At 36.8% G+C, this 16,853-nt stretch overlaps 1 long non-coding RNA gene and 1 other non-coding gene across 5 annotated transcripts in view; both read left to right on the top strand.

The window, feature by feature from the left end:
* LOC116285336 (uncharacterized) overlaps nucleotides 1-16,853 on the top strand; it is a 499,682-nt gene that overhangs the window by 447,849 nt on the left and 34,980 nt on the right. The gene's annotated exons all lie outside the window — the stretch shown is intronic.
* On the top strand, nucleotides 9,482-9,554 carry TRNAA-GGC (transfer RNA alanine (anticodon GGC)). The gene has a single exon. It is a non-coding gene; the product is annotated as a tRNA-Ala (tRNA).

The raw sequence follows: 16,853 nt of genomic DNA on the forward strand, positions 1-16,853 counted from the left end.
GATGAATGAGTGTGAATGTCAAACTCTGATTAAGAGTTGTCTACATTTTCTCCTAAAGAGTCTGCAGGACTTTTTTTCTATCTCCTTGCCAAACGCAGTGCTTACACAGTTGGCTGGGAAATAAAACCATAGAATGCATAATATTATTCGCTCTAGAATCTTCAAGCTGTATTTATAATCCTCTTCAGAAAGATGGTTCCTGATCTCAGTTGTTTCTTTATTCTCACCATAGTCATGGGTCTTTAAAAATAAATTAATTTGTACTTAATTATATAGTTAGTATTCATTTGTTGAGTCCTTACTACATGCCAGGCACCACCCTAATCACTTTACAGAAATTAACGCATTTAACTTTCACTACTACTGAGACAGGACCTGTTATCTTCTTCATATTATAACCAAGGACACTAAAGAACAATTTACTCAGGCGTCATCTTTTCCAAAAACTCATCCTTGAATTTTACTGCTGCCAAATAATCAATCCTTCTTCTACTTTTCCTATATTGTTCAAGTATTATATGCCCCATTACATTGAAATAAATTACCTATTCATTTTATCCCTACCAGACAAGTGTTTCTTTTCCAAGAAAGGAAAAGCAATATAATTCATTTTTGTGTTCCTAGAATCTAGGAGGATAATAGATATATATAATACATGCTTTCTGAGTAAATGAATGTGAAGATTAGGGCTTAAATCTTTAGTGAACTGGGTCCAGGCCGGTAGACCATCTAGATGGTCTCAACAACACCTTGCTCTCTCAGGGAAGGCTGTGTCCTCGAATACAGTTCCAGCTGTGGGAACAGTGGGCAGAATGTATTCCAAGGACAGGCGAAGGGGGTGAGGATCCTCCCATTGCCAGGGTACAGCTTGTGGATCAACAGGTGGTTGTGTCCCCTTGATGATCTCCTCCAATAATAAACTCCCCTCTTAGAACTGCTTTTGCTGCATCCCATAAGTTTTATATGTTGTGATTCCATTTTCTTTGGTTACAAGATACTTTTTATCACCCTTTTAATATTTTCTTTGATTCACTGGCTGTTCAGGAGTGTGTTGTTTCATTTCCACTAATCTGTAAATTTTAAGGCTTCCTTCTTGTTACTGATTTCTAGCTTCATACCACTGTGGTTAGAAAAGATACTTGATATAATTTCTATCTTCTTGAATTGTTGAGACTTGTCTTGTGGCCTAATATGTGATTTATACTAGAAAATGCTCTGTGTGCACTTGAAGAGAATGTGTCTTCTGTCGCTGTTGGATGGAATATTCTGCACATGTCTGGTAGGTCATTCGATGTTATTTAAATCCCTGTCTCTAAACTGATTCTTTGCTGGGTGATATATCCATTGTCGAGAGTGGGGTCCTAAAGTCCCCAACTCTTATTGCATTGTTGTTAATTTCTCCTTTTAGTTCTGTTAGTATTAACTTTGTATTTGAAGGTGCTTCTATGTTGGGTGTATAAATATTTACAATTGTTATATCTTCTTGGCTTATTGACCCCTTTATCATTATATAGTGGCCTTCTTTGACTCTTTTAACCATTTTTAGATTAAAGTCTGTTTTGTCTGATATAACTATGGCTACCTACCTCTGATTTCTTTTGGTTGTCATTTGCTTGAAATATTTTTTTGTCCTTTCATTTGCAGTCTATATGTGTGTTTCAGGCTAAAGTGAATCTCTTGTAGACACATATTGTTGGCTCTTTTTTTTTAATCCATTCAGCCACCCTATGTCTTTTGATTAGAGAATTTAATCCATTTATGCTTAAAATAATTATTTATAGACATGGACTTACTATTGCCTTTTTGTTTTTATTGTTTTCTGACTTTTATAGAGCCTTTGTTCCTTGATTCCTCTCTCACTGTCTTCCTTTGTGATTTGATGGCTTTTTGTAGTTTGACTACTTTGTTATAATATTTTTGTATATCTACTACAGATTTTTCCTTTGTAGTTACCGTGAGGTTTACATCAAATATCTTATATTTATAACATTCTCTTTTAAGGTAATAAAAACTTAACTTCGATAGCATACAGAAATTTTGTACTTTTACTTCTTCCTCCCTCATATTTTAAATTATTGACAATACAATTCACATTTTTTTAAATTCAAGTATAGTCAATTGCAATGTGTCAATTTCTGATGTACAGCACAATGTCCCAGTTATGCATATACATACATATATTCATTTTCATATTTTTTCATTGAAGTTTATTATAAGACATTGAATATAGTTCTCTGTGCTATCCAAAATTTACATTTTTATATATGTATCCAATAACACATTATTGTATTTATGGTTATTTTTAATGTATTTGGTTTTTAACTTTTACATCAGAGTTGTAGGTGAATTACATGCCATAATTACAATATTAGAGAATCTGACCTTAACTCTATATTTACCATTACCAATGAGTTTTACATATTCATACATTTTTACAATATTAACTAGTATCCTCTTATTTCCACTTGAAGAACACCCTTTAGCATTTCTTAAAAGGCAGGTCTAGTGTTGAGAAATTCCCTCAGCTTTTGTTTGCTTAAGAAAGTCCTTACTTCTCCATTTCTGGAAGAGCTTTGCCAGCTGTAGTATCTTTGACTGAGTTTTTTTCTTTCATTTAAAAAAATATATTATCCTTCTCTCTCCCGGCCTGCAGATTTTCTGCTGCACAATCCACTTACAGTCTTGTGGAGGCTCCCTTGTATGTGACAGATTGCTTCCTTGCTGCTTTTGAAACTCTCTCTTTGTCTTTGAGTTTTGACAGTTTAATTACAATATGTCTCAAGATAGCCCTTTTCAGGTTTAACATATTTGAGGTCTTTTGGGCCTCATGAATCTGGATGTCCATTTTTCTCCACATTTTGGGGACATTTTCAGCCATTATTGCTTTAAATAGACTTTTTCCCCTTATCTTCTCTTGGGATTCCCATAATGCATATATAGTCTCTCTGAGAGGTTTCCATAAGTCCCATAGGCTTTTTATTTCCTCTTTTTAATTCTTTTTTCTTTTTGCTTCTCTGACTGGATAATTTCAAGTGACATCTTCTGGTTGCTGATCTCTTCTGCTTGATTATGGTTGCTGATGAAGCTTCTGTTGAATTCTTTAGTTTAGCCATTGTATTCTTCAGCTCTAGTATTTCTGGGTTTTTTTTGTTTTTATGATTTCGAGTTGTTTGTTGAATTTCCATTTTTTTTTCGTGTATTGTCTTCCTGATTTTGTTTTGTGGTCTGATTGGGTGTTTTTGTAATTTACTAAACTTGAAGAGGATTATTCTGAAGTCTTTGCCATACAGGTCATAGGTCTTCATTTATGTTGAGTAAGTTACTGGGGCTTTATTAGTTTCCTTTGGTGGTATCATATTTACTTGTATGATCCTTGTATCCTTGCTTTGATGTCTAAGCATTTGAATGAGCAGTCTCCTCCTCCAGGCTTCGTAGTTTATAAAGGCCACAGGTACTGCTCGACAGTCATCCAGAGTCACTGCCATGCTCTCTGGTTATACAGGCCAATGACTATACTTAGCAGGTGGGCGGTGCTGCTGGCCTGGTTCCCTGACTTAATATAGCTGTAGGGTGGGCTCCCTGGCTTACTGTATCCCCTGGGCAGGCTCCCTGGCCTGGTGGGACTGAAGGGTATACTCATTAGTTGGGCATGGCTGTGAATTCGTTTCATTGCCTGGGAGGAGCCACAAAAAAACAGTTCTATGGCCAATGAGGCTCACTAGCTGCAGACTCAAATCAGGCAGAACTGCCCACCAAGCTCCCTGGCCAGACGGGGCCACCCGCTCAACTCTGTCAATGGGCGGAGCTACTGCCTGGATCTCTGCTTGGGCACCAGGCAAGTGCAGCCGTAGGAGGGGCTATGCGGCTGCCTGGGTTCTCCCCTGGCCATGTTTGGGTTTGATGCTTGCTTTGTCTCTGAGGATAGTGTGTGCGTGCGTGTGTGTTTTACACTTTGGTATACCCTGTGGTTTTTTCTTGATAGCTGGACATGATGCTTTGGGTAAAAGGAATTGCTGTAAATAAGCCTTTATTAATGAGGAGATAAGGTACATGTTGGGGGAAGCATTCTATAGCACTGTAATTTGGTCTCGGTGTCTTATTGAGCCTGTGTCTCTGTAATGTAAACTTCCCAAGTGTTGCTCAGCCTCACTGCCCCTTCGGGAGGACAGGGCAGCTGGAGTGGGCGAGGGTTGGGTATTTCTCTTCTCCCACGTGGAAAGTTAGAGCTGACTGCAATTGGATCTTCCCTTTTTCTTTAGGTCAGGGCTCTCATAATATCCGAGATGATTACCTGTTTTCTCCTGAGGAATGCCTTGTTAATAAGAATAGAATGGTCTAGTGTATTTCAAAATTGTTTTCCCCTTTTCCTCCCCGAAGTATGAGGGGATTTTTTCCATGATAGTCACTGTGAGAACCTGGTTGAGCTTCTGAAGGTAAAACTCACAAATACATGGGAACCCCTATGACTGGCCCCCTCTGGGAGTTTTTAACTCTCAGGCTTTCCCACGTGCTAGCCTTCAGCAACCGATCAATTACAGTTTCCATTTTCCTACTCCCGTGCTGGTTCCCACAGGGGTTTCCATTTGTGAGTCTGTATTTTCCTGTGCGTCTCTCCCATCTTGGGGCAGTGATTTGCCCTGCTTCCAAGAAGAGTTGTTGATTTCTCAGTCTGTTTTTACTTACTGACAGACCAGAGACTTCCAAGCTTCCTACATGCTGAACTGGAAACTGGAAGTGCTGCGATTGCTTCTTAAAGGGTTAAAAGTGGAATTGCTAGGTTAAATATCACATACATGATTTAAATTTTTATGCATATTTTCAAAGTATTTTCTGGAAAACTTGGACCAAGTTTTATTATATGTTAAAGCTGCCGAGTTTTATGCCATCTATTCTTCAACTTGGTGTTGTCTAAGGGAGTCAGCAGTAGACCCTTCCCCTAACTGTGTGAGCAGATAAGGGACAGGTCCACCAGCTGTGAGCTCTGGAACTTGAGGTAGTTGGAATGAAGTCATTAGTCATTCTTTTCCCTTCAACAAAGTTCTGTCTCTAAAAGGGAAGGGACTGGAAATTTGACACCATCTTCCAAAGATTTCCAGGTACTGAAAAGATGTCAATCAGAACCACTCTGGCAGAGATGATTAGCTGTCCAGCACGACTGTAAGGTTGACCTTCCAAAAGATGCTAAGTGCCAAACTGCTCAGTAAGGAGCTACATTTCCTGGTCCCATCTGGAACCAAATATGGCTGTGTAACTAGTTTTGCCCATTAAATGGGACTAGACGGGCTAGGATTCAACTTAGAGTTTATAAGAATCAGTTGGGGCATTTTCTTTATGCTCTCTTCCTCTCACAGGCTGGATGCAGAGGGTTCTGGGGACATTAGCAGCTGACATAAGCCTGGACCCCGAACCATTATGAGGAGGAAACCCATTTAGAGCAGGAACCTCCATATTGCCTTATAAATTTTAACAAAACATAATTTTTTTAAAGTATTCATCACTGCTAGTTATGGCAGATAATGTTACCCTAACTGATACATAAAACCAATAAAAATAATTAAAATGTCACCAATTATAATAGGAAATAAACAGACCTGGAGGAAGATAATATCTGCTGTAGATGTGCCAGTAACACTTAGCTGAATCCTAGCAACCTATGCGGGCGATGCAATTCCAGAGTGAATTAAGCTGATTTGCACAACTGGAGGTAAAGACACCAGCTCAGCCTAATCTTAGTTCAGTACAAACTGAAGGTTAGGCTTCTGCTCAATGTTTGCCGACCTCCGAGAGTGCCCGGCATGGACAGTTCTCTCTGCAGACACATCTGTGCTACCTGAAGGCATCCAACCTGCGAGAGAACAGTTCTCACCACATGGTTTTTCCCCTGCTATGTTCTAGATAATGTCCTGGAGACACAATGCCAAGAGAAAGTGATTCAGCTTCATATCTAACAACCCTGGTAACCCGTCAATAAAAATAGCAGCCTAATCAGAATGCCACTGTGAAGTGACCCACTCACATTTTGGATGTTTCTCTCCAGTGCTGGCAGTCTACAAATGAAGGCAAAGGTTAAGAGCGGTTTCCAGACCCACCATGGCGTGATAGTTCCACTGTCTGTTGTCACTTACTGATAGAGCTGGCAGAACTAGAATGTGCTTTTTTAAACTCAGTTAATCTCTGAGCATCCATCCTTTGCCCTGGAGGAATGTGATGACACACATCTGTCAAGTCCCAGTAAAGAAAGAACTGTAATCCCATTTCAGGGACTGAGGGTTGCCATCTGCTTAGGGCTCAACTGTGCCTTTTTAGATATTTCAGTAAACTAATAAGGAATGTGAAGACATTATCTCAAATTTTGGTGAGTTGCTGTGAAGTCACAAATTAAATTAAGCCCAAGGCTGATATTCTCAGGATGAGACAGAAAGTTTCCTGTCTGGATATTTGTTGGCTGAGTAATTCTTCTGGGAAGAGGATGAAAAATGTTTTATTGATGGACACTCTGTTCATCACTTGTTGTATAAGACTAAGAACTTGGCATAATTTTACAGTAAATTTCGCTGTTTAATAACAAATATATGGTTTTATGATCCACATTTTATAATTGTAGATTTTCTTCCAGGTGCTCAATTCATTCCTGTCCAGTGAGTTTTAAAAATACAAACTCTAGTGTGAGTTATGGTTGTTAGAGAAAAATTAAAATCACGAAAAGTGAAAATTGAATTAAAATCACCCTTGATCCTCTTTTAACCATTTTCTGTTTTTCCATCTAGGCTTTTTCTACATGTCTTTGTACATGATTGAGAGCATGGTACACACATATGCCCTGTTCTTTTCACTAAATTTTTAAAACGAGTTTCTCATCTTGCTTTATCACTACCAACTTTTTCTCTTTGCTGTCTTCAAGTGTGTCAGGCCTGCAGACAACTCACGTGCAACTTCTTCTGCCTGGAGTGTTCTTCCCCCAGCTGTAATTATGCTTTGCTCCTTCACTTAGTTTAGAGTTTTTGTTCATATTTAACTTTCACAATGCTCCGTCCCTTCCTTTATTTTTGTCCCTGGCTTTTATTGCTATCCAGCGTACTATTTACTTTGCACATTTATTTTGTTTATTGCCTATCTCCTCCCCTAGAATGGCAGCTTTATGAATGCAATGTTTTTCATTAGTTTTAAATACTGCTTTATACCCAGTGCCTAGAATAGTACTTAACTCATAGTGGATACACAATAAGTATTTTTCAAAAAATGAGTGTATAATGGATAATGTTGTATCATTTTATCTATCATATTTTTTGTCCATCCCCTACTTTTCTGATATATTGTTTTATATTTTATTGTAAAAATTTATTGCAAATATTTAACTTAAACTGTAAATAGTGAAGCTTCTTAAGTACAAAAATCAATAGAAGAGGCCATAAAACTTACATATTTGATTCGATAAACATGCAAAATGTTTATATATCAAGAGTATCAAAATCAGGAAGAATACAAATGAACAACTGTTGCCAAATGTGGCTACATTCATTCTGAATGCAGAAAATGTGGATTTGGAAGTCTGTGTGTCCATCTTTACTTCCTGAATGGCTCTGTCAATTTTAAGTTCAGAATAGTTCATCTCCCTTCAAGAATGTAACACATTTATGCTGATTTTATTTTGTATTTCTTATTATTTGATGTTTCACATTTAGTCTTTAACTGTATCTGTAAATTTAATTATTTGTTGCCTTGTGTTTGTCTTTAAGTGACCAACTCTGGTAGACAACTGTGTTCCTCACCTGTCCTGAGGTCAGTTCCCTCTTCCCCTGTCAACAGCATCCTGATTTTTCTCTGGGGAACCATCCCTTCCCAGCTTCTTTATTTATACTGTTAACTTAGTATTCTCATTACATGGGAAAATGATTATTGTTGTAATGTGGGAAAACTTAATGTGAATATAAATATATAATATTTAGTCACTTTATTAAAATCTTAAATTAGTTCAAGAGGGCACTTAACTCATTTTCTCGTGGTAGCAATATGGCCCTGGGAGAAGACATCTGTCCCCTCTGGCTTCTTGTCATGTGAATATCATCTAATGTGGCCTTTGGGTTGGACATCTGGGCTGTGCTGGCACCAGTGGAGAAATATGACACAGTCTACTCCTGAACTGGGTCATTCTTCCATACTGGCACACTTCATAAGCATTAAAATACACGTTTTCAAACATTATGTTAAAAGTACCTGCATCCCCTAGGGTCTTCATAACATCACTGAATCTGAATATAATTCAACCACTTTACACAACATACAGGGACACTCTCCAAAAATGTTCATCTGTTTCTCAAGGTCAAATGATATGTATATGACTATATTGAATTTATATTTATTTATTGTATATTCTTTCTGTTCTTCTTTCTCAGATTTGAGTGACCAAGTTTTTGTTGTTGAACATAAGTATGTGAGTTAGGAAAGAAATGAAAGTTCCAGGATTTTTTTTAAATTTATTTTTTGTGTGATCTTAAATTTATCACCTTGTTTTCTCCCTAAGAAGACAAGAATTGTAGCACTCTTCTGTATAGCTTCAATATAATACATGTGTATTTGCACCAAAAAGTAGGTACAAGGAAATTTTAGCAGCAGTTTTTTATAATAACAAAACTAGATACAACCCAAATGCCCATTAAGAGTATGATTTTAAATGGTTTTATATATTCACACAACAGGAAAATATAGTAGTTCATAAACTGCTGCTATATTTTATTAAAAAAAGTGTATAACATAAGTATAATGTGATAAATAAAAGACTAAACAATACAAATTAATGTCAACAATAATAATAACAAAGTACAACTGCATGCAATAAAATGACAGAATCGTTCCATTGCCATTTTGAGCTGCACATACCAGGTGCAAAAGAGTATGACTCTTTGCTTACATGAAGTTCAGAAATAGCCAGAACGAATCCTTTGTCCCCTGGAGAAAGCAGCCGGGATGGGGGCAGGTCTCCGGAGGCTGAGGATGCTCCTGTCTTGGTGTTGAAGTTTGTGGTTTTCTCTCTCTCCCTTGATCTGGCCTGTGGTTGTGTCCATAGCCATTTTCTGAGCTGTGCACTTAGGATTAGTATGTTTTACAGCCTGTATATAGCATTTCCAAAAAAGTTAAGAATAAAACTTAACTCCAACCTGCCCTCTTACTACTGCTTCAGTCTACCTCTTCCTTCATAGCCCACAGCCGCTCATCTTCCAGATACAGACAACTCAAAACATGCTCGGTGCTCTGGATGGGTTGCTCACTTGTTTTTTTAAATTCATTTCTGAAATACGTATTTCCCTTTTGTTTCTCTAGTTTCTCCAGGATTGAATTTTGTGGAGAAGTCAATAGCTGGTGCTCGTTTATCATCACAGAATTGACCAGCAGCTTCCTAAAATTTTGTAAACGACCTTTAATATGCCCAAATGCTTTCCAAAGTGAACATATAAATGTACTATTCTACAATAAAGGCAGGGGTGGAGGGTCTAGCTCAGTGGTAGAGCATGTGCTTGGCATGCACAAGGTCCTGGGTTCAATCCCCAGTACCTCCTTTAAAAAAAAATAATTAGCTGCCCCCCCCAAAAAAAGACAAAACAAACATACAACCGATGCAGCAGTATGCTGGCATTAATGTACTATCACTAGCTTTTGGAATCATATCTTAATGTGTACGCCTTGTGTATCTTACCTCACTTTTGTTCACTTAAATTCATCTCAATTCTAGAAAAATCAAACAATGTCTGGTATATGTTTATTGTTTGTGTTTTCTTTTGAGTCGTTTTACTATGCATGTCCTTTGCATATACGTTTGTTAGGATTGTGATGTTCTTGTGATGGGGAATACACATTTCACATTGTCAGCCATTCTATTTCTTACTTTGATAATTATAGGGGAAAAAATGAAAACATTTTGAAATGTTGTGAACTCAAGTACAAAATTAAAGAAGCTAGACCTTCTGTCTGTCAGAAGGCAGGGAGTGAGGAATGTGGTATTTTAATCACTGAAATCACATATGCTTTTACATCGAAAAGTGCAAACATTATATATACTTTATTTGGTTCAGAACCTACTTTCCGAGTTAATGGTGTTTTTGTTCAGAAAAGAAGCTAAAACACCGGGGCTTCTACTTTCTTGTAGTCTCACTTTACTTGGTGTGATGCTGGCAGCAGAGCATCTGTCAAGTAGAACAGATGTTGTCGGGAACAGAAACTTCTCTGCAACCAAGTTTCAATCTGCTATTTGCATATGCTGCAGAGCACATAGATTGCAGTTTCCTTTCAACAGAAGAAAGACAGTTTATTTCACCTGCATGTGTGTTCCCTCTGGGTCCTAAGAGAAAGGACAAGAGCTGAGTTTTATATTGCTATTCAAAGAAATAGAACAATTTTCACAGGAAATTCATAGCCCTCAATGTTTCCCTCTACAAGATATTAAAGTGGATTTTTAAAGCATAGACAGCATTGAATCCACAAGAGTGGCTTCTTTGGAAGCAGAACGGAATGAGTTACATGAGGTGCAGATCTATTGAGCAGCTTCTTTAGAACTGTGGAGGCAGAGTTGTGTAATAAAATGCTTTGTAATTGCACGGTTTTATGGTGACTTCGAGTCAAATATTACAAATAAAAGCCTTGTAGCTTCAAATGGATGTGCTCCGGGCACTGCCTTTGTGGAGGAGCTGCATTATGCTTTGGGAAACCCATAGAACAAGATTTTTACTTCTGTAAAGAAGCCTAGAATTGTGGATAATAGGAGGAAGAAGGAAAAAAATAATGAAATATAACATATCTTAGTAAACTATAATTTATAGCACGTTCTATATATTCTATTTTATAGTAATTAAATTCTAATCCCCTCAGTGGTAAGAGAGAAAGTGGATGAGTATGAGTTACCACAGCTGTAGCTATTTCTTTTTTTTTTTTCATTTTTATTGGGGTAAAATATATGACATAGTTTGCCATTTTAGCCTCTTTTAACTGTACAAATTCGTGGCATTAATTTACATTTACAGTGTTGTTCAACCATCTCCACTATCTATTTCCAAACTTTGTCCTCATTCCAAAGAGAAACTGTAACCATTAAGCAATAGCTCTCTGCTTCCTTGTCTCCCCGCCCTCTGGTAATGCCTGAGCTGCCTTCTGGCTCTGAGTTTCTCTACTCTAGATATTTTATATAAATGGATCCATGTGATATTTGTACTTTTGTGTCTGGTTTATGTCACTTAGCATAATGTTGTCAAAGTTCTTCATGTTGCAGTACCTATGAGAACTTCAGTCTTTTTTAAGGCTGAATGACATACCATGTGTATATATGATATTTGTTTAGTCGTTTGTTGATGGACACTTGGGTTGTATCCACCTATGGTTTTTTGACTTTAACTGCTGACTATTGTGAATGATGCTGCAACAAACACTTATCCAGTCCCTGTTTTCTTTCTTTTCTTTCTTTTTCTTTTGATCTGTGTTAAACCTCAGCTAATTTGAATACCAGTAATCCAACATTCATGTCTATTCAGGTGGAACCAAGGCTGTGTTTTTGTGTCGTACTTGGCGAGGTATTTGTTAGCTTTTAGTTTGTGGTGTGGCTGCTTTGTGGAAGCCTGGCCATTTTCACAAAGTATGGCACAGCTGTAAATGACCATACACACCTTGCTGGTGAGTGTAGACCCACGGGGGCTCATCCAAACTACTGGGCCGTTAACCTGAGCATGAGGAATGTGAAATCAATAACCCTGATTGCCAAATAAATATCCAAAGATAAATGTATGTAGAGACCTCTGGATGCCTTTTCAAATCCTCATAGCATGGTCCTCAGAGGCAGAAACTTTTTCACAGGCCTTTTAATCTCACGGGTTCCTTGTATGGTTTTTCCTGTTTATCAAACTCGGAGGGAAGATACTGTTTGCATTGCTGAGCCCTATCTTTGACAGTATGTTGTTACATCATTTTAATTTTGAATGACCTTAGATGATTCTCCAAAGGCCAGGCATTTTCTCTTTCTTTTTATTAAAATAAATCTAATAGGACCTCTACTTGTTAATAGGTTTTTAGCCTTTAGCTTATGGTGTATGTGAATGATGACAACCACTAAGACCACAATGAAAATAACTAGCATTGGATGGGTGCTTGTTCTGTTCTTTCTGTATATTAGTGCATTTCATCCTCTTGAAACTTCCAAAGGACGTATTGTTTGTATTCCATTCTATAGATGAAGGAACTAAGGCTCAGAGAGGTAGCATCACTTGCCCAAGGTCACAGGGCTTGAAAGTGATCAAACCAGAAGCTGAACCCAGGCACACTTTTGCCCAAGCCTGCCTTTTTAACCATTACACTATACCTAACAGTCAAAGACCACTTCTTTCCCCAAACTGCTAAGAATGAGAGAGATGTACTATTTAGCAGCAGATTTTGAGAACCATGTACTCACAGTTCTCTTGGAAAGGATACTCTCCCCGCCAGTTTTATCGAGATACAATCACATATAATATTGTATTCGTTTAAGGTGCACAACAAAAGCATTTTATACATGTCTATATACTGTAAAATAATTACCACAATAAGTTAAAGTCCATGACCTCACATTGTTACAATTTTTTTCTGCTGAGGAGACCTTTTAAGATCTCCTCTCTTAGCGACATTGTTAACAATACAGCACTGTTAACTGAATGCACAGAGAGGCATATGAAGATACACAGGGAGAGCACCATGTGAGGATGGAGGCTAGAAGGGACGCAGCTAAAAGCTAAGGGACGTCAGAAAGTGCTGGCAAACCCCCAGCCAGGAAGAGACAAGGAAGGATTCCCTGCAGGTTCAGAGGGAGCATGGCCCTGCCGCTACCTTGATTTTAGATTTCTTGCCTCCAGAACTGGCAGATAATAAATTTCTGTTATTTTAAGTCCCCCAGTTTCTGGTACTTAATTATACCGCCCTAGGGAACTAAGACAACTTTCTAGTATGTCATCAAAATTATTGTTTTTTTGAAAGGCATTTATTAATCTAATTTTATCCTTTACCCATCTGGTAGTTATTTAACTTGTTTAATTGCTCACCCTGCCTCCTGATTTTTAACACTGCCTTTGTCATATTCCAAGAGCTTCTTTTGAGAATTTCTCTTTCTAGTTTCTCAATACTGCTCCATTGATGTATTCTTTTATTGCTGCTTTGATATCAAAGGGAAATTTAAATATAGAAGGAAAAATCCTCTTTTATTCTTCATATTCTTCATAACTTTTCTGTATCTTCATGGCTGTTTATTTTTACATAGATGTTTTAAACTTATCTTTTAATTCCTCAAACTTGGTGGGGATTTTTATTTGAAACACACTGAATTTACCAATTAGTTTTAACAGATTATTATCCTCGTAAGAGTGGGTCTTCCAATACAAGAGCACAGTGAGTCTATAGGTTCTCATTTATATTCCACAGTAAAGTTTTATACATTTCCCTACATAGATCTTATGCATTTTTAGACTTACTACTAGACACTGAATTGGTTTTGCTCTATTAATGTTTTCTTTTAGAAATTACATGTTCTATATAAATTGTATAAATATTTGCTGCTATTGAATTTTTATATTTTGGTCTTCTGTCTGGCACTTAACAATACTGTTAATTTATCTGTAGATTCTTTTGGATTTTTCTAGGAAAACAGATTGTCTGCAAATAATAACCTTTACTTTCTTTCCAGTTCTTATGTACTTCTTTGTCTTGTCTTTTTGCACTTGAAAGGACCACTGATACATGCTGAATTAAGTCTTAATAGTGAATTTTTTTCTTTTGAGAATTTGAGAGGAATAGTTTTGTTTATTCTGGTTTCATTTTTCTGTCTTATAAATTTTAAAATATGCTGTTTACTGTAGGTCTTTACTAGACATCATTTGTCAAATTAAATAAATTTCCTTCCATTTCTAAGTTCTGATCATGAGTGTTATATTTTTCTCCTTGTTAATGGCTTAGAGATTGTAATGTTACACTGTTTGAGTTCCTGTGAAATACAAAGTTTTCTATACATTCAGTGATTTTATGCATTGTTTGATTCAGTTTGATACAGATTTTTGTATCTGCAGCAATAAAAGTGATCTGTACTCTAAATTTCCTTTTTCTACAGATTTCTCCGATTTGAGTACCAGAATTTCACTGGCCTAATAAAATGAGTTTGAGGGATATTACCTATTTTTCAAACCTCTGAAAAGAGGCTGCTACTAAATCATGAATATTTAGTAGAATTTGCTTTAAATTTTTTTATAAGCCTAGAACATTACGATGTGTTCATGAAGGTAGTAAGTTTCTCAATGCTGATTCAGTTTCTTTAATGGTTATAGGTTTATGATTTTTAATTTTTTATTCTTAAGCCAGTTTTAACAAGTTAAATTTTTATTAAAAAGTATTAATTTTCAAATTATTGATTTGAATTTTTCATTTTATGCTATATTTTAATCAGTTATGTCTTCTTTAATCTTTATTTGAATGTCATATCTTCTTTAATCTTTATTTGAATAGTTTATTTTTCTAGATTGACTTTGCAAGAGATTTTAACTTCTGTTTTTTTCAAGAAGAAGCTTTGGCTTTTGTAATCTTCTCTAACAGTTACATGTTCTGTTTTATTAATTTTCTCCCTTGTCAAAAATACTCCTTCATTATTTATGTGGCTTATTTTGGTTTTCTTTTTCTTCTTAAGATGGATGTTACCTCAGATTTTTGACCTCTCCTCTTTATTGCAAAAAATCTATACTTTCCCCTCAAAAAGATTCTTTGGCTGTGCGGTGGGCAGAATAACACTCCCTGCCCCTCACCAAAGACGTCTGCATCCTAACCCCTGGAGCCCGTGAATACATCACGTTACATAACAAGGGGCCTTTACGTGGCAGGTGGAATTGAGTTTGCTAATCAGCTGACCTTGAGATGAGGAGGTGATCCAAGATTAGGCAGGTAGACCCAATGTACTTACAAGTCTCCTCGTAAAGGAAAGAGAGGGAGTCAGAGTCAGGGTATGAGATGTGAAAATGGCTCAGCAGGCCGCTGCTGGCTTTGAGGGTAGAAGAGGGTGTGGATGAATGAATGCAGGTGAAAAAGGCCAGGGAGCAGATTCTTCCTACAGCATCCAGGGAGGAATGCAGCCCTTCTCAACTGACTAAGACCCATTTGACTTCTAAGGTCCAAGAGAATAAGATAATAATTCGTGCCGCTTTAAGCCACTAAGCTTTTGTCAATTTGTTTTAACAGCAATAGGAAACTGATAAAGGCTGTATTCTGGGAATTGTTCGGTTTTGAATCTTTAAAATGTCCATTATGACTTATTCTTTGAACCATGAATTACTTACGTTGACTATAATTTTGAGGATTTCAAAATCCAATGAGAAATCACTGAAGTTGCTAATAAAAAAAAATACTATTTTTAATCACCTAGCATTTTCCAGTGGATTATAGATGTTTGAGAAGTTTTTAAGAGATGATTAAACAATGCGGATATCTGTATTTAATATCTAACAATAGTAGATGGCTACTCCACATTCTGAGTACTTTCATTTGAAAATTAAAGGGAAAGCTGTTCCACAATAATAAATATCTGTTCATTTAGAGAAAAAACATTCACACTCAGGGTATTTCCATGTGATTCACCTACCTCCTGTGTAAGATCAACTTTACAAAAAACCTAGGAAAATTGTCTTTATCATAGCTATGTATGAGTTTAACTAAAAAGATCATATGAACCAGGACCAGTTTGATAGTGAACTCACTATTTTACCCAACTAAGTTGAGCTAAAGTCTGAAAAGGTATTTTCAGCAACATTTGACAAGGCCCTCTTGTAATCTCCAGATAAGAGCCACACATGTTGGATCCTGTAATAGATTTTATCATAATGGAGTTTCCCAGAGGCACTGTTAATACATGACATTTTTCTACCGGAAAAATTAAAGTAGACACATGGTCGGCTTTAGAAAAGGATTTTTACAGGAGTACAGAGTTGAAAGAAGGGAACAGGGCTTTCCCTCCAGGTTACGCCTTTGGAAGCCCTAAGAATATTAGGGCCCCCTTTATGACTTTGAAGCTCACACTGGGGCTGATTCATGTATCTTGAGTGACTACTCAGCAGCCTGAGCCCTACGGTGGTGTGTGCAACTTTGGCTGGTCATTTCTTGTGATCCACCATCCCCTAAAAACAGCATTATTTCAGAGACTTTCAGACACATATATTTGTACCATTTAGGATTGCACCATGGGGATTCTATACATTGCTGGCTTCAGCTACTAGCAAACACATTAGTTATTCCCCAGTTTCCACGTGAACGACATCCTATAGGCTCCCCCTAATTAGATTAGAAAATAGAGCTCATTTTCACATCTTGGAACAAGGCGATTTGATTAAATTAAACTGTGCGTGACAAAATCGATAAAACTCATCAATTCAAATCAATCAGTTCCAATAAACAGACAATCTGGTTAAAGAAAAAAAGTAGGAAAGCAATTAAAACCATAGCAATTTTTTAACCTATTCTCTGCTGATTCACTCAAAGTTTCAAAACCCACAATGTATATGGAGGAAAACACAAAGTAGCTTAATTAAGTGGTTCTTTCATAGTTAGGGTGTCTTGCTCTGCTTCTGTAATTATTAAAAGCGATTGTCTTTCACAAGCAGCTGTAACAAATACATGCAGGAACAGAATTAGAGAAATTCCAAACTGTAACTACACAAGATATGCATCTATATTTTGTTGTTGTTTTATTTACTGGAACGTCATAATCAGTCCCCAAAGTAATTAATGTCACCTCACTTTGTTACATCAGCTTGACTCCTTCAGTGGCCCTTTATTAAGTCGTTTAAAAAAAAATCTAACAGAGACATTTTGGGTGT

Source organism: Vicugna pacos, chromosome 24 (assembly GCF_048564905.1).
Source record: "Vicugna pacos chromosome 24, VicPac4, whole genome shotgun sequence".
Classification (NCBI taxonomy): Eukaryota; Metazoa; Chordata; class Mammalia; order Artiodactyla; family Camelidae; genus Vicugna; species Vicugna pacos.